The 21,584-nt window shown below is 37.5% G+C and overlaps 1 long non-coding RNA gene across 1 annotated transcript; it reads left to right on the forward strand.

Annotated features, from left to right (window-relative positions):
• Positions 1 to 1,127: 1,127 nt before the first annotated feature.
• On the forward strand, positions 1,128 to 2,721 carry LOC128801346 (uncharacterized). The gene is made up of 2 exons (XR_008435178.1): positions 1,128 to 1,212; positions 2,430 to 2,721. It is a non-coding gene; the product is annotated as an uncharacterized LOC128801346 (long non-coding RNA).
• The last annotated feature ends 18,863 nt before the right edge of the window (positions 2,722 to 21,584 follow it).

Genomic DNA, 21,584 nt, shown 5'->3' on the forward strand with positions numbered 1-21,584 from the left:
CCCAAACTGCAACACGGTGCAATACTTGAAGGGGTACCTAAAGCCTGTAAGTAGGTGAGTTATTAGCAGGCTATTGAAGAAAAAAGGTATGGGGACTAATGAGAAATGGAAACAAGCCTCTGGTATTTAACCTCTTCTCTAATAAGTCTAAGTCTATAAAGTACCAGGGCATGCTTAATGTTTTGCTCTGGCTGATGCCAGCACCTCCTCCTTGAGTAAGTTGGATATTTTGAATATGCTATACAAAGATACTTGCTGTCCCAGATTCTGCTGCAAAAACTTAGTACCAAAGTAGGGTATTGCAATATGTAGAGTTGGCACAACTTTACCTGTGTAAAGGGAAAAGATTTTTAGTGAAGGAAGACTTGTCAAGCCTTGAAAGCTGCTAATGACTTTGCTGCTTGAAATGCAATGAAACAAGAATGTGCTATCATCCAGGCCACTGAGTAAGATAACTGCAATATAACATCAAAACTAAAACTGTGCGATTAATGGGCTTGAACTGGGAGTAAAGCTCTATCTAAGTAAGATTGTGGGATATCGTCCTGCTCATTACAAAATGTCCATGCTTGAACAATCATTGTAGCCACCACTGGAGAACTTTTCACAAGCCTTTCCATCTGAAGGGAAGATGTGAATAGGAGTCTAAGTATGTGTGAGAATGTGTGGATGATTTCTTCTGACCAATAGCTTGCCAGTGTAGTAGAAGGGATGGATTTTTAATGATCAGATTGATATTGTTAGTGTTATAGATAGGTTAGATATGCATATAGCAAGAATTACATTGGCTGACCCTCTTTTCTCTTGCAGAAAGGGTTTGAAGGACACTTCATTAAATGCTTTGTGCTCTCACTCTTCCTTCACAAATCGTCTTAACCAGCAATTTAAGGCAAAGTTCTAAAAGGAAGCAAAAGTCTAATGTACTTTCCAATTGGTATAAAGATGATTTTGTCTTTAAAGATATCTAATTTCTGTAGCAAGGGAGGGGATTGTTTTGCACCATATGGTAGATGTCCTGTGATATCATAGTGATTAATGACAGGATCAGTTGGACGCTCCAGTGGCGTAACAAATGACCTGGGTTTCCTGTAATGGCAATAGTTACACGCTCGTACAGGACCCTGCAATTAACTGAGCTCTAGTCACGGCTCCCCATGGGGTTAAGCATAACTACAGAATGAATGTGGAGACTACTACCAGCTTCGTGAGGATGTGGGTCAAGCATTCTGTGACTTCTGGCAGATCCCTTAGACAATGGATATCTGTTTCCCATCTGTAAAACTGATCTTATAATTAGCTGTTCATAGGCTTGATGTAAAACTAGCTGGTTGGAGTATGTCAAACCTTTGCAGAAGAAAAACTTTAAGTGAAAACAACATTTTAGTGAAACTATCTGTGTATTTTTAACTCTGTATCATAGACTGAAGAACCTCCAACACTCTCTGCCTGATTGGCCTCATGATTGTTTGTCAGATAAAACATGGAAATCTTCATTAAATGCTTTGTGTTCTACTTTCAAGTCAAGATTTTTTTTTGAGTAATCATTGTTCCTTGTATGAAATAATTTTGGAAGCAGATAAAATACTCCTGCTGTGCTGAAGCAAAGCAATACAGACAAGGAATCATCCATTTATCCCAGTAGCAGCCTTACTGACAGCATGATGACTGTCATTGTAGTTATTAATTTAGCTGATGAAAAAAATCTCAAAACAACTGAAAAATATTTATTTTCTTGATCCAAGCTTTAGATTTTCTTCAGATTTTCCTGATAGTTTTGGTCAAAACTACAATTAAAATTAAAAAAAAAATGCTTCTTGGATATAAGCCATATTTGAGATCAGGCTTTACATTTATCAAGCTGCTGAGGTTCTCTGAATCCCAGATTTTCAAATGATTCATCATTTGGAGATGTGTGCCTCTAGTGATTGCGATATAATATTAGTAGGTCATTTCATTATGTTTCAATGTCTCTTCCACTGCTGGTTACTGGACAGTTCAGTCAGAAAAAAAAAAAAAAGAGGATTCCATTGTACTGACATTAGGTTTTATCAAAAGACAAAAGGCCATTTCTGACTGGTTTAGTTTCTTTCATTTAACAAAAAGTGAATGCTCCTCCTAAATTATGAGGAGAGTGCTTAAAGGGTGACATGGTTGGATCCTGAATAAATCACACTTCTCACTGGTTTCTGAACCTTGCAGTATATGAGTGTATAATTTCTTCATTGGTGAGAGGATCTTATCCAAAACTCTTCTACACTACTAATCTGACTGCAACAGCATCCTGGAGGGGAGTAAAAATTGCATCTCTACAGACACTTTTCCTCAGGCTAGATGATTCAAAGAGTATAGATGTGAACACTGTGCACTCTATAAGGTAACCAACACATAGATTCATACCCTTTTTTATACCCTCACTGTTTTCACTACAGGTTTGGCAGTGGGATGAGTGCACAAGCTTCACATAATTCATGGAAGTGAAGGGACAACATTCACACAGATCACGTTCCAGTGATGGCATCCTGCATGGTCTCTAGAGAATACCAGGTGCCAGAAACAGTGATGGGAGAAGGTGGAGGTAAATACATCTTGTTGGCTGACTTCATTCATTCAGAGCCCCCACTCCCTGCTTGCTCAAGGCAATGTCTTTTTATGTCATTTGGAAGTGATGGTTCATGGCTGCTGTTATGGTTAAGAGAGTGAATAAAGCAGATCACAGCTCTAGTTCTGGTGGCACTTTTTATAGTGGGTAAAATTGTACACATCCTATGAATTCTCTCCTCCCTTGTTTATTTTTTATTGTTTTTTGTGTGATTATCCAAAGACATTCTCAGCTGCATTTTCTTCATTAGCCTAATTCACAACATTTTTTGTTGTTTTTTTGTTGTCCTTTTGCCAAGGATCGGCATTTCTCCCTACATTTAATTCATCCAGAGTGGCTATTGAGTGACAAGGGCAGTATTAATTTATGATTGGATATTGGAACCTGAAATAACAATTGGAAAGGGAGAGGCAAGAGGCTTTCAAAGCATGAAATTAAAACCTTTGGGCTATGGCTTAACTTGCTACTTATTTTTCTCATTTTCTCGCCATCAATACTTTTGTTCTACTCTTGATGTGATGTTTTTCATAGGGCATAATCTGGGGCTTTATTCACTCTTTCTTTTCATGTGATATAAGGGATATTTTTTATTAGTTTGTATTATAACCCATGCTCTGTCTGTTCTTACATGTCTGCTATTAATTGTCTTTATGAGAGTTATGAACTTTTCTGAGATATTTGGCTGTGGTTCTCCTTTATCTTGCATGAGAATCAGATCTCAGTAAATAAAAAAATGGAGATTTCTGGGGAAGCCTGAGAGCTGCAAATCTTCTGCTTCTGCACTAAACTGGCCCAGGGCACCATCATGCCCATGGATTAGCGATCAGGGAAACCAGAGAAGCTGATCCCTTTGTTGGCCTTGGCCAACCAAAAATCTGACAGACAGTGCCTGGGCCCAGTCTGAGATGGAATGGGACAGTGCAGGATGGGACAGGACATGGGTTGTTCATGATGGCCCAAGCCAATCTGTTCAACTTTTCTGAAGGGGAAGAGTGGTGAGACTTATGAACCCAAGTCTATCCATTTCCCCCATGGGAAACAGAACAGGTGCAAGATATTATTTGTTTCAATTAAGATTAAGATTAAACTTTAAAAGTAAGTAAGGAAACAGGAAGGCAAAACATAAAGAAAGAAGAAATTCACTCTGGAGGATAATTGCTAACTTATCTTTATGAACTTTGGTGCAGAAGGAGAATCTTTTCATGACTTCTTATCCTTGAAGTTAGAAAGAACTTCCAGGAGGACTTTTATAATATATATATATATTTATATATTTATATATTTATATATTTATATATTTATATATTTATATATTTATATATATATATATATAATTCTACTGCCACTCCAAAATAAGACATTGTAAACCTCTTTCTTTTCTGAGTAATATACTGACACCTTTTTATCCTATGCTTTTTTTTTTCTTTTGTCTTCCACATTGACTGTCCTTTAGAAGTAGAGACAGCAGTTTGCTGTCAGTGAGTCCACAAGAGTGCTCTGAGCTATTGCAATGACAGTTATTATTTCATGAAAACATGATTGGAAAAGAATCCTGTTATTTAAAATAACTCTGAATTGCCAGATATGTCAGAGGGTGAGTGTTAGCAAAAGAGAATCAAAGCAGGTGTGAAGGGTTGTTGGTTGAAGATTTGCTTTCTTGACTTTCTGTGGAATAATCAGGTTCCACTGCTGCCAAGTGAAAAATGCTGTAGGTATAAAAGTTCCAATGTGCTATAAACTCATTCTGCTGGTTCAGAGCTATTCAAACTATTCTGTCTGCACCAGATTTAATATTGTGATAGAAGAGGCATCCGTCCTGTGCAAAGGGCATGAAATCATAAAACCAGTATAAATTTTTGCAGTTCAACAGTCATGAACCCTCTTCAATCAAGATCAGTTTTGATGTTTGAGCTGTAATGAACAAATGCTTTACTTTCAATAAGGCCACTGGTTTTGTCAAATAAATAATGACTTTCAAACAATAGTTAGGACTATTTCTTCCAGTACCTAAAAGAAGCTGGAGAGGTATTTTCCACAAGGGCATAGAGTGGTAGGACAAGGGAGAATGGCCTTAAGCTAAAGGAAGGTAAGTTTAAATTAAATTCTTCCTTATGAGGGTGGTGAAGCAATGGAACAGGTTGCACAGAGAAACTGTGGGTGCTCCATCTCTGGAATTGTTCAAGACTGGGTTGGATGTGGCTTTGAGCAACCTGGTCTAGTGGAAGGTGTCCCTACCCATGGCAGGAATGATGGTACTAAAGGATGTTTAAGTCCTGTGCAACACAACCATTCTATCGCTATATGAAACAAAAGAAATTTTACTCAGTGAAATAGTCCAGTCCAAAGGATACAATTTTAGTCTTAAAAAATAAAATGTTACGTCCTCAACGTACTGGTCTTATGTATCAGGCTAAACTCTGATCTCTGTTATGCCAGGTTCAATCGAGGTCCCTCCAAGTTCTGTAAACACATTGCACCCTGATCAAATGATGCATTATCAGTGTGCTAAAAAAAAGTGTAAATGGGATCTGACTGAATTCTTGCCATTTGTGACAGTTAGAAAACAGAAAGTATTGATATAGACAAACTTTAGAAAATACTGGTGCATGAGTGGCAGGATAATATTTTCTAAAAGATATTTCAAAATCTCACTGGGAAAAGGTTCTGATGAAATTGAGTGATACAGCCAAAAAGAGGAGAAGGTTATGGATAAATCCTTTGTCCTTTTTTGGACTGCTCAATCTGCCAGGTTTGCATGTATCTGACATTGTTCAAATGATTTAGAATTCTACAGAAGTCTCCCCGCACGGAGGAATGAGGCAAAGGAGTTGAGTAAACTGGAATGAATCTCAACACACTATCAATGCAGTGCCAGAATTTTGCAGTGCAAAAGTTGATGGAATTGTGTCTGAGAAGTCAGTGGGAAATTCCCACAGAAAAATTGGATTCAGTTTTTGTTGCTGCTTGTCACTTGCTGGTTGCATTGAAACCACCATTTATTGTCCTGCCTGGATGTCCATGAAAATTACTTGAGTCAGAGACAGCAGTAACTAATTTCTTTCCTATGTAGCTTTTGCTTGCTAGAGTCTTAAATTGTGAATGGTTCCACTGCAGAAATAAGCACTCAGTTTTTAATCAAGGATCCTGATACAGGCTTAAAATCAAGAGATTATATTACTAAATTATGTCTTATAATACTAAAAAAAAATACTATTTTATATTCCGTTTTGTTAGACTTATTGATTGGCATTTTAAAGCTATTTCCTGTAACAATGCAGGGATGTTTTAAAAGGTTTTGGATGCCATAGAAATTAAAGGGTTTTTTTTAGCTCATCTATATTTGTAATCAGTTCTTAAAATTACATAATTTAAAAATGAATTAATTTTGTTACATGCAAGTATCCTGAAAAATCTTACTTCTGAGAAGTAACATGGAGAGTAACAATTCAATATGAGTAAGGATAAGACAGGGAGCTGGATAGTAATGTTGCTGCTGGAACAATTTGAAGGAAATACATAAATTAGTCACTAGATATTTAGAAATAATTTCTCTATGAGCAGACTATCCTTCTTTAAACATTCAGAAATTTCTTTTGGCACTTTAGGCAAGAGAATTTTTCTTGGCTTCCACAACACACTGTAGCAATTCTAAATGCACTAAATATTTTTTTTTTAATCAGGCAGACACAGGCTGAAACACTGGATCCAAATCATTTGCAGATTAAAGAAAAAATTATATGCATTTACTTAATTCCAGCTGGCTGCAACCTCTGTTATCAAACAGTACAGAGACTAAATGCAACCAGCATCAAATTTGAAGAAACTTGTTATCTGAGCCTGACTTTCACTCTTAGGTTCAGGACCATTTTGCTTAGATAATTTCAAACATCAGAATCATTCTCATCAATGACAACAGCACCCATTATTGACATGGGAGAATATACTTCAAGAAGACTCTTGGGAGGAAGGCTCCCACAAACTTTTTGAAAACCTTAGAACTGGTGAAGTAGCCCATAATGCATGCAGGCTTTCCCCCCCACCCCTACACCTCTGTCTCTGTTTCACAGAAAGAAATGGTATTTATAGTTTCCTGTACAAAGAGAACCTGACCCATACCTAAAGTAATGTCTCACTCCTCAATGCAGTGTGTTGTTGTGGTTATTAGGGTAGCCTCAGAAAGGCAGACTGAGAATATCCACCTAACAGGAAGACAAATGAACTGACTAGTGAGTCATGACCAGTTTTCTGGTCTACAAAACACTTTCTGATCTCTTGGTCTTGTTAGAGCTGGTTGTTTAAAAGTTGATCAAGGCATGCATGCGAGCTCTCAGAATAAATACCCCTGCTTCTTTTGTAAAAGTGTATCCTTTATTGCCCTAAAGCCAGCACAGAACTCTTGAGCACATCTGTGGGTGCAGGTTACATCACAGAAGCAAAACACAGCAAACAGCCCTGATCCTCTGATGTATGAGGAACTTATTTTTATGAGCTCACATGTTCAGACTGAACGTGATTCACTTACCTGCAGAGATCCAAAACTTGCCAGTCCGTGTCTGATGGGAAGAAATGTTGTTGGGGTGTGTGTTAGGTGTGGCAGCTATGGGTGCATGTGTGTGTGTTCTTGTGAGCTGCTGCCCTCTGCTGCACACCTTCCCGGCAGCTCACCTCCAGCCACCTCCTCACCCCAGCCACAACAAGCTCATCATGTGCTGAAGTTGGAGAAATGAATTTCCTCCTGCCAGTGAAACATTCAGAGAGTCACCAAGCTTTGCTCTGAGCCACCCATGAAACTCCTAGCAGGCTATAACTGTCTTGCAGTGGAATAGAGCACAGCTTCTGCCCTGGCATCAGGTGAGTTTGCAGATCTCCTCAGCCTCAGCATCTTCACCATCACCATAGCAGTGGGAAGAGACTTCTACATGAAGACAATCTCTATGAATCCTGGCAACTGCAATAATAAATGCTGTAGCAATAGGCATGGAAGTCAGCACAACCCAAAATTTTAAGCTGTTTGTCACTTTATGTATGCCCAAGACAAGAAGAATTTCCTTCAAGCACCACTGGGGAGGTTGTGCCAGACCCTGGGCTCAGTTTTTGCTGGACCATGGACTTAGTCAATCACTTCCCCTCACAGCATGGAACAAGATATGAACAATACTTCTTCTAAGAGAAGGGGAGAATGAAGATCCTGCTTCTCTGCCTCTCTGCCCACCACTGCAATGGTTTTCCCTATGGACAGCTGTCTGAAGGACTCAGTATTTGTATGTCTGAGAAGGGTTCTGGAGAAACGGAGTGTGATGAGAAATCTGCAAGTTAAAAACAAGACAAAACGTGTGTGCCTGGCAGTATCTGAGGACAGAGAACATAGATTAGACTGTGCGGAGAGCTGTAAGGGAGCTGGATATGGGAAATATTTTTTTACATAATTCAGGGTCTCTGCCTACTGACAAGGTGTTAGTGAAGATGGCTTAAGAACAGGCAAGTTTTGGCTTAGGCTGAGAACTGTCCAGACACTTTCCAGACTCCAGGCAAGCAGAAGACCTTTCCTTCTGCTCCCTGCTGTCATTTATATGTCTGCAGAAGACTACAGCCCTTGCAGATCTGTTAACCAATTTGCTCCTCTGAATGCCCCCTAACCTAATTCAGCTGCAAAAGAGTTCAGCTAGCTGAAGCTGTTTAAAACAGATAATTGCTGTTTCATTCTGATTCAGATAATTTAAATAAGCATGCTTTTTGTAAGCAGCAAGCTGGAGCTGTCAAAAGGGTAGTGAGAAATATCAGGCTGAAGAGTGTCAGATCACAAAGTTCAACCACAAAAAAGACATACACCCGACACCCAAAGACTGTTATGAATGAAGAAGCTCCAAATATATTCTTTCCTTATAGACTTGAATTTCCATGCGTATTTGTGGACGTGTGCACATGCAGTAGGAATGTATACACAAGCCATGGGCCTGGACAGAAAAGGGATTATGAAAAACAAATAATAAGAAATGAAATGGCTCACAACTACACATTGTCAAACCATTCAAATTCAAATGCTTTTTCTCTTAAGAAATTGTTATTTAACACTTTCCAAACAGAATTCTCTTATGTTTATCTTGCACATGCTTTTACTCCTTTCACCTGCTCTCCCTGAATTTTTTTTAAACTGCAACATCTGGAATTTTGAATTGATTTGAGCTGTCTTAATGTGGCCTGGTGATATGAATAAGAAATAATGGTGCAACACCACATTTTCTTGTACATTTTCCAGTGTGTGGTTGAAGCAGACTGGGACAGTCAAATACAGAAAAAAACATGAAAGTATAATGGCTGTGTGAGCATATTGAATTACTGATGACACAGGCAACGTAAAACTCTGCTTAAATGCCAGGGTTAACCAGGACCTTGCAAGTGATTAATCATTGGTTTTAAAATACTGAACCTTTTTGGCTAATAATATTTCTACCATTTCAAATTCACCAATTACCTTCCTTATGATTCATATCTTCCCTTCATTATTTCAATCTTATTAAATTTTTTATTATATTCATAAGAGTAGCCCGTCCTGGTTACAGCATCTAAAGACACATTTTGGACCTAGCCCAACCATCTAAGAAAAAATGAGCACATCTTTCCCATGGTTAAAAACCTTGTCTGGAATGAACCATGGTTAAAAACCTGGTCATGTAGAATATGACCACTAAATGTGTGACCTAACAGGGCAGGTTATTATTGCACAGTCTTCCCTAACCAGCACTTCAAAACCCTCTGCATTTTTTCCTCACACATCCGGCCTTGGAGAAAGGTTTTGTACAAGTTGTGGGGTTTTACTGCTGTTCCACAGTTTTCCAGGGACTGTTGTGTTACCCCCAGTCAGTGACTGGGGGAAGACATTTGTGCACTGGCACTGTAAGCAGAAAGCAGCTGCTTTGTGCCTGTATGAGTTTCAGGCACATATAAAATATGAAGGAAGCTTGTCAACTCAGACTAACGTTGGAGACAACCCTTCTTCAGCCCATATTGCAAACAAAGGAAGAGAGTCTGGAAAAAAGGGCATATTAGTGAATACATGGCTTTGAATCTGTGCAATCAACATTAAACTTTTCTTGTTTGTTGGCTACCAAAACTGTCAAAAAAGAGCAAGAAAACTTACCTTATTACCGCACAAGTCACCAAGTGCTCTTCAGGAGGAGGCAGGTCCTTCCAGATATTCACTTCACATGACAGATGAAAAAAAAAAAAAAAAACCTCTAAAAATGACAAACTGAGATTATATAAACAATTTTAAGACACTGCACTACAAAAAGAATATGTTCTTGATGGCAGCAGCTCAAATAAATCACTCCTACTGAGCTTGCAGCAGTAGTTTAGAGGCTGAATCTCTGCTCTGATTTAAGAGAAGCTAGAGGAGTTGGGCTTTTCCAAATTATAGCAAACTTGTTGCTAATATAAGGAATTTTAGGTTTCTGGAAGAAGTAAATTGTGAGGATAAACACCACCTTCTTTTGAAAAATTGCCCTGAAGACTGGAGCTCTAGTAATCTAATATGGAGTTGATAAAACATGTATATAGAAAAACAGGAGGGGATGATACCAGGGTTGCTGTTATATTATTTTTTAAGACAGTCTGGGGCTTTGTGAAATATCTTGTATAAGTTCTTATTAATTTTCAGAGCAGTTATGGGGTTTGTTAAGTACACTGGCACTTTGTAATAATGGAGATTAAGGGTACTTTTTGTTTCTGGTGAGATGTACAAAAACTTGGTTTTCATTTTCTCTTCAGCTGCCTTTGGCATCTTACCTGTGCCTTTAGGAACTCTTTTCCCTTTGTTTCATTGAGCCTCTAATTTTTCAAAAACATTTGCATATCAATTACTTCATGGGAAAATTTGTCTGCTGGACAGTCAAGTGCTGCTTACTGTTTCCTTTTTCCAGGCACAGAATTTGATAAATGATTATGTCAAAATAATTTTATTACAATAAAATTAACTATTGCCACTTTTTTGTATATTTATTAATCTATATTTTTTACTTGTTGACTTTTTTGGGTTTAGAGGATGTATATATATATCAGAAGAATCCTTCATGATGTTCATAAAGTTTACTTTTCACACTGTTTCTTATGCACCTTTAACCCTACCATATTTCTAATATAAATACCCTTTTCCAGTCCAAATAGGCCTCTTAGATTTTTGCCCTGCATGCACATTTGATATTTTGAAATTCTCAATGAGATTGAACTTCATTCAACATTTCATTTTACATCTCATGACTATTTGCCTTTGTGGAAATCAAAATGAAGTTAGTATAGAAAGTTACCACACTGATTTTGCAGCATTACAAGACTGCATCAAAATAGTTCTAAGTGACCACACACAGTGCAGTGAGGCTGGAGATGTGGCCAAATATTTGTAGCCAAATATTTGTAACCATTCAGCATTTTCTAGCAATATGCTGGGACACTAGCTTCTATTGTCCAAGAAGAAATTCTGTCACCTATTGAATAAAATGATAGTTTGAACTTGTTTATTGCTTGTCATGTAGAATTAGACAGTGGATTAATCTGCCTGTTGATGTAATTTGGGTGTTCTTCTGCATGCCACTGAAATGCAGCCACCTCTGGAGAGATGTGTGACAGCTGTGTATAGCTTAAGGCATTGCAATAGTGTGGGAACCAAGTGAAGAACTGTGACTTAGTGGCAACCTGGATTTTTTAACAGTTACTGCTCAATAAGTTCTTTGAAATGGTGACTTTACTGCCAGTTGCAGCAGCTGCTGGACTCTTACACTCCCATAAGGAGAAAATTAGAAATATCTAATTCCTTCTTGATGTTTTGTTGTTGCTGCTGATTCAACACAGCAGCCGGCTATTGTTTGTTTGTTTGTTTATAGAATTAAAGACATAATAAAAATAAAATATTTAGGAAAATAAACTATTCTTAGCTACTAAGCAGACTCACACTTCATAGGTATATAGGTTTTTATTGCTTTCTACCTGCCAGCATTCTTAAGCAGTTTGTCTGCTGCTTCTCTTTAGCTAGTTTTCATCTCTCACTGTTTCCACAAAGCCTCAATCTGCCAATCAACCTGAGAAGATGGAAATTAGCATAAAACAATAAAAATCAATGGAACGACATTATTTTCCAAAGCAAACAAATAAATAAATAAAAAAAAATGAAGTAAACACATCATAATTTGACCCCTTGGAATAAAAACTGTTTCAACAACCACTGTGTATCATGTTATTTTCCATAATAACAGTTAAAAGTAGCCATTTGTTCTATGTATTGTAAAAGAGATGTATCCCCAGGGGTCTCATGGATTAGATAAGGGTTGTTCTGCCTTGGGATGGAGTCCAGAGAATTGCAGCAGCTGCATGTGCTCACCCATTCAACACCCAGAAAAGCTGGTGACAAAGAAAAAGCTTCAGAAAAGGTAGGTGTCAAGAAGAGAGACACCTGGGGGGTTGTTTTTTTAAATATCCAATGGGGTTTTGAATATTCAGTGGAAAGGTGCAGCAATTTCAACAGGTGAGACTGAGAGTGCCTTGATCCAGAGGACTCTGCTGTCCATTGATTTGGGCTTCCTCCAGAGAGCACCACAATTTGCAAGATGTGAGTCCATCTTCCCTCACTGAGTGTCAGCTAATCAAGATCTAACTCTTCACCAGAAAACATTGGAGCCCAATCTCACTCTCTGCAGAATTATTGTTAGAGAAAAATATGAAGCTCTACATTAACAAAATCAGACAGAAAATAGGAGTCCAAGAGTTCAGTCTGTATGTAGAAATAATTAATAACCTGCTACACATTAAAATAGTCAGAAAAGTAAATTCCTACCACATCTAAAAGGAAAGAAACTATAATTATCTGAGTTTTATGAATGAGGAAATCAAGACATATTTTAGTTTATGTCTCACTTAGCAAAAATTTTAAATGTCATTAGTAGTGGTAAATCCTAGAAATACTTCCTAGATCTCTGCTCTACTGCTTTATGGTAGTGACCTATGTTAATAATTTTGTAAAAAATTTAGTATGAAGAAACATTTTCTGTGCATTTATTGGTTTCCAGCATAATAGTACCGAATAAAAATTGCCTGTATTTAAAACAAAGCTTAAAAATAAAAATTCCTTCTCAATTTTTAAATTAATTATAATATTAAGTATAAAAGCAAAATAATATAAAACTAAGCTGATGTCTTTCACTTTACATTGGTTCTAGAAGTGATCAGAACAGTCCTATCTTTGCTCCACACAATAGATCTGAAGTTAGTTCATCCTTCTGTAAGGGAAGAAGTCACAATTAGCCAATTTAGAAGCTGGAATGTTGCCACAAGTAATCATTGTCTGATGAAAATCAAATAATACTTACTGCTTAAATGTGCTGAATAAAATCTCTATAGAGGATACACTTCATAAGCAGTGTTTATTTTCATGCAGTTGCCACACATGATGCAGTAGCATCACAAAAGCAGAGATAGCAAGAGTATGAAGAAACCTATGTAACAGATTGTTTTCACTGAAGGGTCTGGTGAGTTTTACAGTCTTATTACTCTAACAAATTCCTAGCTTGTCAAAGTTTTTTGAAAAATAATGAAAAGAGAAAAAAAAGGAGAGGAGAAGATTGTGGATCTGTGAGCTCAGTGTGGCTGCAAGATGCACAGAAAGCTACTTTTGCAGTCAGTGACAGTGTCAGTGGAAGTGTCAGGAGGCTGACCCAGGACTGCTGTCCTCTTCTCCTGACACAACCTTCTGCAGCAATGATGTTTAACAGGAAACTTGCTCCCTTCTCTGCAGCTTTGTTGTACCTTTCAGCTGCTGCGGGGTAGAACATAGAAAATTATGCTTTTGGGGAAAACACAGCATCCTAAAACAAAGTGTTCAGAGGAAATTGCTCATCTAATACACCTCCCTGTGGCTTTCTCTTCAGTGTAGAAAAAAGTACATTTGGCAATTGCATTTGTCAGTAGCAGTTAAATCAAAGAATGGAAGAGAAGAATCACAAACGTCTATTCAATATTTTTGTTCTGTTTAAGATAACTTTGATAATTCTCTTTGTGTATTTTAAAACAAAAGTGATCAAATAATGAAATTTAATTTCCTATGCCTTTGTTTCATTCTCCACAAAACTGCTTTTGCACTGATATTTCAAAATATTCAGAGAGTTCTATAAAAGATTCCCATGGCCAGTTTCCTGATTAATTAGTTTACAATTTCTCATGGATATCTGATATCTTTCAGACATTACCTTTGCGGAGAATAAGTTGTTACAGGAGTAGCAAGAGGGAGATAGCAGATTTATAAGAGGAAGGTGTTGTAGATGTTGGATCTAAGCAAGCTGCTATGCAGACATTTCTATTCCTCCACAGACTTTGCCATATAATATATAGCCATTGGAAGAAATCCTGTTTCCACTGAACTCAGCAGTTTAGTGATAATTTCCAAGTGATTAATATTTTACCTAAGAAATTTTGAAATGGATGTAAACCATCATTCTTCAGGACACTGAGGAGCACACAATGAGTAGAGTTGGCTAGGGAATTCTCCCTGTGTGCAGGTCATTTATGATGTGGTAGAGCTCCAGGCCCTGTGCTCAAGTGTGGGGTCACATTGAGAGACTGACTCTGGTTCTAGCAGGACAAATCTTCCTGCAGCAGTACTCCCACTTGACAATCTCACTGGGACTGACTGAGGTCTTCCCAGTCCCTGAAAGAGTTTATATAAGACTTTTTCTGCATTTCTGGGCACACCACTTTTTCATCCCTTCAACAGCTCTTTGCTCCAGAATTCCTTACATCTTATCCTCATTTATGTAGGATTAGTCCCTTTTGAAGACAGCATTTTAGACTACATGGACCACCACAAAGATCACTCTCAGAGATGTTTCACCAGTGTCATGTAGGAAGAATTTCTTGGTCCCTGACAAAAAGAAAGAGAGCCACTGTCAGTGCTGGGATTTCATATTTCACTGAATCCTTATCAGATTCAGACATTTTTATCTAACCAACTATTATCTCATCTCATTTTCCAGCTCTTCAGCATTTCCCTTCTGCTTAATACAGACTGAAGTGTTTTACTTTAATTTTTGACTTGCCTTGTGTCCAGAATGGATTTCAGCTAAGTATTCTCAGCCCATATATCTGATAGCACTGGTTCCTTCTCTGTTACTTTCCCATCCCCCCCCCCAGCCTTCAGCACCTTGTAATTTAGTAGTATCTTCAGATTTAACAAATGTGGTGTGTGCTCCTTCTTCAGTGTCATTACTAATGTTGAATGATGCTGGGCCAAATTCTCAGTGCCACAGCACCCCCCTACAACAAAATTAATTTCTCTTTAAATTATACCTCAGTGAGTGCTCCTTTGCATTGTGCATCCCCAGTGCTAAAGATGTGCTGTAGTGAAAAATCATAGATAACAATGGACTAGAATATTCTGATATCTTTGTTTTAAATAAGCTATATTTCAAAAGTTTTCTTGTACATTATGAGTTTGAAATGCAGGTGTACCATATCTCAGTAAACAGAGGAGATGTATTAATGGGTTTGGCAGAGCTTGGAAAGTACAGATTGAGCCAACTGTTTGACTTTGGGAGAATGCCTAATGTTTTATTAGCACTTCTGCTTCTTCTCAAGAGAAGTCAATGGTCTTTTGGGAGGTCTGATAAGATAAGTTATTAATGGAGTACTAGTGTTTCCAAGGAGGGAAATTAAAATCATTCTGTACTTCAAAAAGTGACTTTTTATAAGTGTATCTCAAGTTATTCTAACTTGTACCTCCAGTCATAAAAGGCATGAGGTATGAGGAGACTGTCAGGGTAATGACATCCTCCCTCGGCACTTTGCTAACGTGTAAAGCTAAATAGCACTTCCAAATAGTTGACTTTACCTGGGATTTCTCAGTAAGGTCAACCTCTTGTCAGATAGCTATTTTCTGAATGCAACCTAACAGAAAAACTTAATGACCTCTATTTACTCAAGTAGAAATCCATCAAAGGGACAATTAGCTAATTTTAAGCATAAATTGGCTCCCTGGTGAGAAGCAAGCTTATAAATAAACCATTTCATTTGTTCACTGAACTAGACTGTCATGCAAGTGAAATTGCTGACTCCAAAGCAGACAAATCGGCAAACTTTTCTTGCCTTAAGTGCCCTGAGAGGAGTGAGGGGAAGAAACCATGGGAAGCAGTTTCCTTTGCCACTGCTGCTGTGCAGGCAGGCTGGATCCAGACTCATCCCTGCTGTATCTACACTACTTTCCAGAGTAAGGCAGCCCGAGCTCTCTGCAGTGACTCTGTTGGCAGGCAGTAAATGGTGCAGATAGACACAGCTCCTCAGGTCTCCAGCCTGCATGCCAGCAGTGTGGACATTAGCCCAGCGCAGGGAGGGAAGAGCAGGTCCGTGCTCACAGTTTGTGTAGAATCCAAAATGTTTGCAAGAAAGTTGCACTGTTGCATGTTGGTTTTTCCTCTGTTGCATGTTCCTGTCACCATGGTACATGAGCACCTTTAGTCTTCACTGCAATTGTTTTTCCAGTATAGAACAGTTTCCTGAATGTTTCTGGCAGAGTCACTGTTCCTCAATTTCCCATGGGACACTCTTCCTTTCCATAGGAACAAGGCAAGAAAGAAAGGTCTGTATCTCAGGAGGTTGCTTTGACACACACTGGGGGCTTTCTTTTTTTTTCCCAAACCAACATTCCTTGAAAGCAGCACATGCATCTTGCCAGGACTCATCCCCACACTATTTCCACAATACTAGCTTTGTTTAAGTGAATGCATAGCAATACCCTCAAGGAATTTGAGATGTGACAAATAGGGCAATAGAGAAAAGGAGGGACATTACAGTTTCCAATGCCATGAGATGTGGGGACTGAAAATGTCTGATAAGACCTCAGTGAATTGTCAGGCAGGAGCTTTCCTAGATCAGATGGGGGCTCAGGAGGGAAACGTTATAGCTGTCTTCACTCTATTTGAATAGTTTGCTCCAGTTTGCTGTGCTCAATGCTATCAGACCTGAGATTAATTGTTTATAAAGGCAGCCAAGTTGCTAGAGGCAATAAAAAGAGGAAGAAAGAACAGATCCTAAAGTAGAATTTAATTACCTTCTTTTGCACATTGTTTTACTTTGCCAGATTAATATATAGTAACTTGTATAAATGTGTGCGTGTAGCTTGTGCATGGGATGATGTATGTGTGGTGAGATTGCATTTGTACACCCAGTTTGCTCTCTTTTTAATACTGATTATCTTTGCTCATAGGAATATTCCATGACTAAATCAATAAATCTCATCCAAAGGAATCTGAAAACAAAAGACACAACTGTGTTCACAGATGGGAAAAAAGAAGCCTCCATCCTCAGGTAGATTACCTGTGTTCAGAGGATTTTTGGGACCTTCATCATTCTGTGAAATACATGTCAGAAAAGTTCAAAATGTGGCATTTTGCTTTGGTCTTTCATAACTGATAAGTGATAGGAAGGTCTGTTCATGCTGAATATTTCTACCAGAAATTTTAACTTGATGGGTCTTTATAGTGTCTCACCTGACACACTAATGCATTTAGGCCTGATTTAGAAAACTTGTGACTTATCTATTCTGAAGTATTGAAGTATGAGATTATTTTCAGCTGGAACGCTGAAATCTTTCCAAAAATCACTTAGGAGAATGCACTAGGAAAACTCAATATACAATTTTTGCCCCAGAGAAGTCAAGCATAAAAATCTTGGCTTCACCACAGCTTAGTTGCCTACTGTCTCATTAACTACCCATAAATTTTCTTTGTTATATTTATATTTATATTTATATTTATATTTATATTTATATTTATATTTATATTTATATTTATATTTATATAAAAAAATAAATCGACAGAAGTGTATCCTGGAGAGAAGGAAAACTGAGGAACATCTGTCCTAATATCACAGAGATATATCTAGTAGAGGCAGGATAGCTTTTTCTTTCCTTAAATTTCTGTACAATTTGAGTTGATAAATGCTATAACTGAAATTAATAGCCATTCTCTGGAAGTTACAGATGTAGAAATATAAATGAATAAATACAATTAGTTCAGTCCTTAACCAACTCACACCAGACCTGCGGTTAATGGAGCTATCTCCATTTACAAATCATTTAAAGACACAATTTAACACAAGAAACATTGTCGAAATTTTTTTTCCTTCCATTTAATCTTAGCATTTAGAAAAGAAAGAGTCTGCTACAAAAAAAAAAAAAAAAAAAAAAAAAAAGGAGGCTAAGAATAGACCCTAAAGTATGTTTGGTGGGTGAGGACTCATGCTCCCAGTATTTTGTGGAGAACCACAGCTGTGGGTCAGCACACATTCCCATAAAATGGTTATCAGATGCAAGCATAAAGTTTCCCAGCAGTACTCTGTGGTTCAGTTAGCAGCTAGCAATTCTCACCACACAGCTGAAGTCATTTCCCTGGGTTTGCCCTAGTTTTTTAAACAACATGAAAAACACCGCAAATTCTGGAAAGCTGAGAAGATAATTCTCGAAGCCAATGCTCAGTTTGGGAAAACTATAGGAGGGGGAAGAGATTTAAGGTATGTACACAAGGCGTACAGGCACATCCTGTCTTGTAGTGTATCTTCATTGCAACAAAAGGAAAAGTTGTTTTCAGTTATTTTTTCAAGGTCAGACCACACACCACCCTCTTCCCAGCTTGCAAATTTTATCTCTTAGTCCCTGCAGGAAGGAATAACTGAGATATTCATATCAAAGCTGCAGGCTAGGGTCGAAGCAAGCGTCACTGATGAGATGTTCCCAGTCATCCCTCATTTTGGTGGAAAGAAAACCCATCTGTCTTCTGTTTCCCTTTACTGGATGATTTGATCATGCCTTAGAAGGGTAACACTCCAAGAGTGCTGAGTGAAGATGAGGGCCAGCTATTCCATGTGGTTTTCTTGGACCCTTCCACAAAGTTGAATCTGAACTGAAATCAAACACAAGTCCTTTCAAACATGCTTTGTCAAAATAATGTGTCCTCTAGAGGGGAAACCAAGTAGGTGAACCAACCATTTCAGCTTATAATGATAAAAAAAAATTATAAATGTTTTTAAAGATTCTGGTTGCAGTGCAAATGCAAGATGCATGTTGCTTTTTTGCCAAGAGATCATGTTACTTTAGGTATTCAGTGACATGACCATTCCCAGTAAGTGCTCATGCAGGGAATACTAAAATTGCAGTTTTTGTTATCTTCCATAGGAATTGCTTAGTCTATTCTTAGATGGCATTGCATGGGAAGGATAGTGTCAGCACTGTGAATTAACTGATTTAATTCAGAGAGAAAAGAAATGGGGGGGGGGGAGGTATTTTCTTGAATTTTGGCCTCAGAGATGTTTCATTCCTCCATCTAGTCTTCTCTGACTTTGTCTCTGGTCAGCAAAAACAGCACAACATCCCTGGAAGACAATTCAAGGCACCTAAATCTAATATCTGCTTAAAATCACCTTCTGGAAGAGTCTCTGCTTTGATCCATTAACTATAGAGGGAGAAAAGGCACTTATATCTGGTGATGTCAATGCCTCCTGACCAGTGGTGTTATCTGAGGGAAAGTCCATGAAAGCATGAGAAGATCACTCACAACTCCTTCTATTCTTCTTTGTACACCTCTGTTTCACCTATCATAGCACATGGATCCCACTTACAGTTGAACTGTGGGGCCCCTGATGTTCACCATGATGATGCATTTAGATTCATTTGCTAGAGTTAACCTCCAGACTATCACAGAATATGGATGCTCCAGATTGCACTCTTGTTTTTCTTGATGGATGCAGTATTATTAAATCTCATGGCATAGATGAAGATAGGAAGAAACGACAATGTGAATTGTCAGGAAGGCTATGAGACCAGATAGGAAGAAAACTAATTATTGTTATGATCTAAGAAAGCATTTACATATGCTAGAATATTTAAATATGATATAAAGTGTTTCAAAATGAGAGAAAATGGAAAATAGGGTATTAGAAGTACAAATCTTAAACACCAATCCCAACTCCTATCCTGCTTTGTGACCACAGGCACTTTGGTGTATTTCCCACATTTTCTAAATAAAGTCAATGATAAACAGTTGTTATTATCATCTAGCTCCTAGGTAACATTTTTTATCCATCAATTTCAAACTACATTGATAACAAGGTTGCATTATTTTTGCTTTCCAGATTTGGGGCAGAGACTGTGCAGATATTAGCGAAAGGACTTGTCCAGCCTTCCTAGCAGATTGAATTGGAACAGGACACTCTTTTACTTTGGTTACTCCTAAGCAGAGTAACTGAATTACCTGCTGACTCCCACTTTGCAAGTTTCTCACTAATCCACAGTGGGTTCTAGACTGAAGCAATCAAAGTTTGAGGAACCTACTGATTCTGAGTTGAAAGAAATGATGTACATTAAGTGCATAGTAAATATTTTATGCATAGGCTCCATAAGACACCAAAGATTAGTATATCATTGCTCAAAATACAGGTAAGAATTTGCTTGCCAGAAAAATGTTGTTTTCGTGACTATTTTATATAGCTGGTCAGCAAATGGATTTTCCAACCAAGGGGAAAATAGAAACAAAACAGAATCTTGCAAAATTCTTTAATGGAATAACACGCAAAAAAAAGACCCCATGTTCATTTCAGGTCAATGAAAACCTTTATTCCAATAAACTGAAAATATTATCTCAGGCAGACCTTTCATTTCTCCTTTTAAAATAAGAAAATCTACTTTTTAAGTATGTTTTTTAATTGATTTAAAAAGAAATGCAATAAAAATCAGTAAGATTTCCAAATTATTCATTCATTACAGACAGAAAAAGTTTTCAAAGGTGAATTTTCCAACTATTTTCTTCTCTGCACTTTCCATTTTAAATGTAGATGTTTACTCTGCAGTGTGGTCTTTTAACTGCTCTAAATACTTCAGACCTTTTACAACTGTTCCTATATTACTTTTTCAAACCATTCCATATTTTTACAATTAGCACCCTAACCTTTTCTTATCAATGTCTTGTAATGATTTACTTTGTTCTAGTTAATAAGATACTTTTGTTCATATTTGTATATCAGGATATTTTGCTAATTTAGTTTCTGTTTAACAGTAATATTTCTAAATGGATCCAAATACGTTAATGTGGTTTATTTGGTCTTGATATCAACAGCAATGTAGCACTGATTCAGAAGTTATCAGAAGTAAGCTAAACGGTTTTAAGGAACAAACTACTCGGTAGAGTGGAATGCTTCTGATGCCAGCAATGGATTTCCTTCCAGATCTTCTGGAGTAAAACTGCTACAACAGAAACCTTCACAGTTTTTAGATTAAATTTCAGAAACTTTAACAAAAATGATAATGGGAAAATCCCACCTGCCTAACCATTCAACTAATATTCCTGTGTAGATATAAATATATGTTAGATAGATATGGATATGGATAGATGATATAGAGATAATAGATAGATAGATAGATAGATAGATAGATGATAGATAATTGATAGATAGATATAGATTATATAGATATAGATACAGACATAGATATAGATGATATAGATAGATACAAGATATATATAGATATAGATGATATAGATATGGATATAGATATAGATGATATAGTTATAGATATTCTGGTTTTCAAGTTTGTGTGGCGTGCATTTTATTTTCAGTGTGTTATGCCAAATCACAAGTATAAGAAGTCAATATGCAACATAGCCTTGAGACATTTAAACAAATCTCATATTTTCTGATGGCCCAACTTTTAACATTTGAATAGTTTCATTTGACAACCATGCCATGACTTTCCATTAGCATTTACCAGGCTCAACCTCTTCAACAAGGTATTAGGATGCTGAATCAGAAAAGAGCTGTCAGCATTGTAAGCAGCATAGGCCAGAAGTTCCCTTTTACCACAAACTGAAGATCTATAGTCCTGAGCTATTCAGACTGATTGCTTTTCCCATGGGATGCTCTGGCTGAGTGTCTGGAGCATGCTACCACTCTTACATTGTAATGG

This window comes from Vidua chalybeata, chromosome 1 (assembly GCF_026979565.1).
Source record: "Vidua chalybeata isolate OUT-0048 chromosome 1, bVidCha1 merged haplotype, whole genome shotgun sequence".
NCBI classification, from domain to species: domain Eukaryota; kingdom Metazoa; phylum Chordata; class Aves; order Passeriformes; family Viduidae; genus Vidua; species Vidua chalybeata.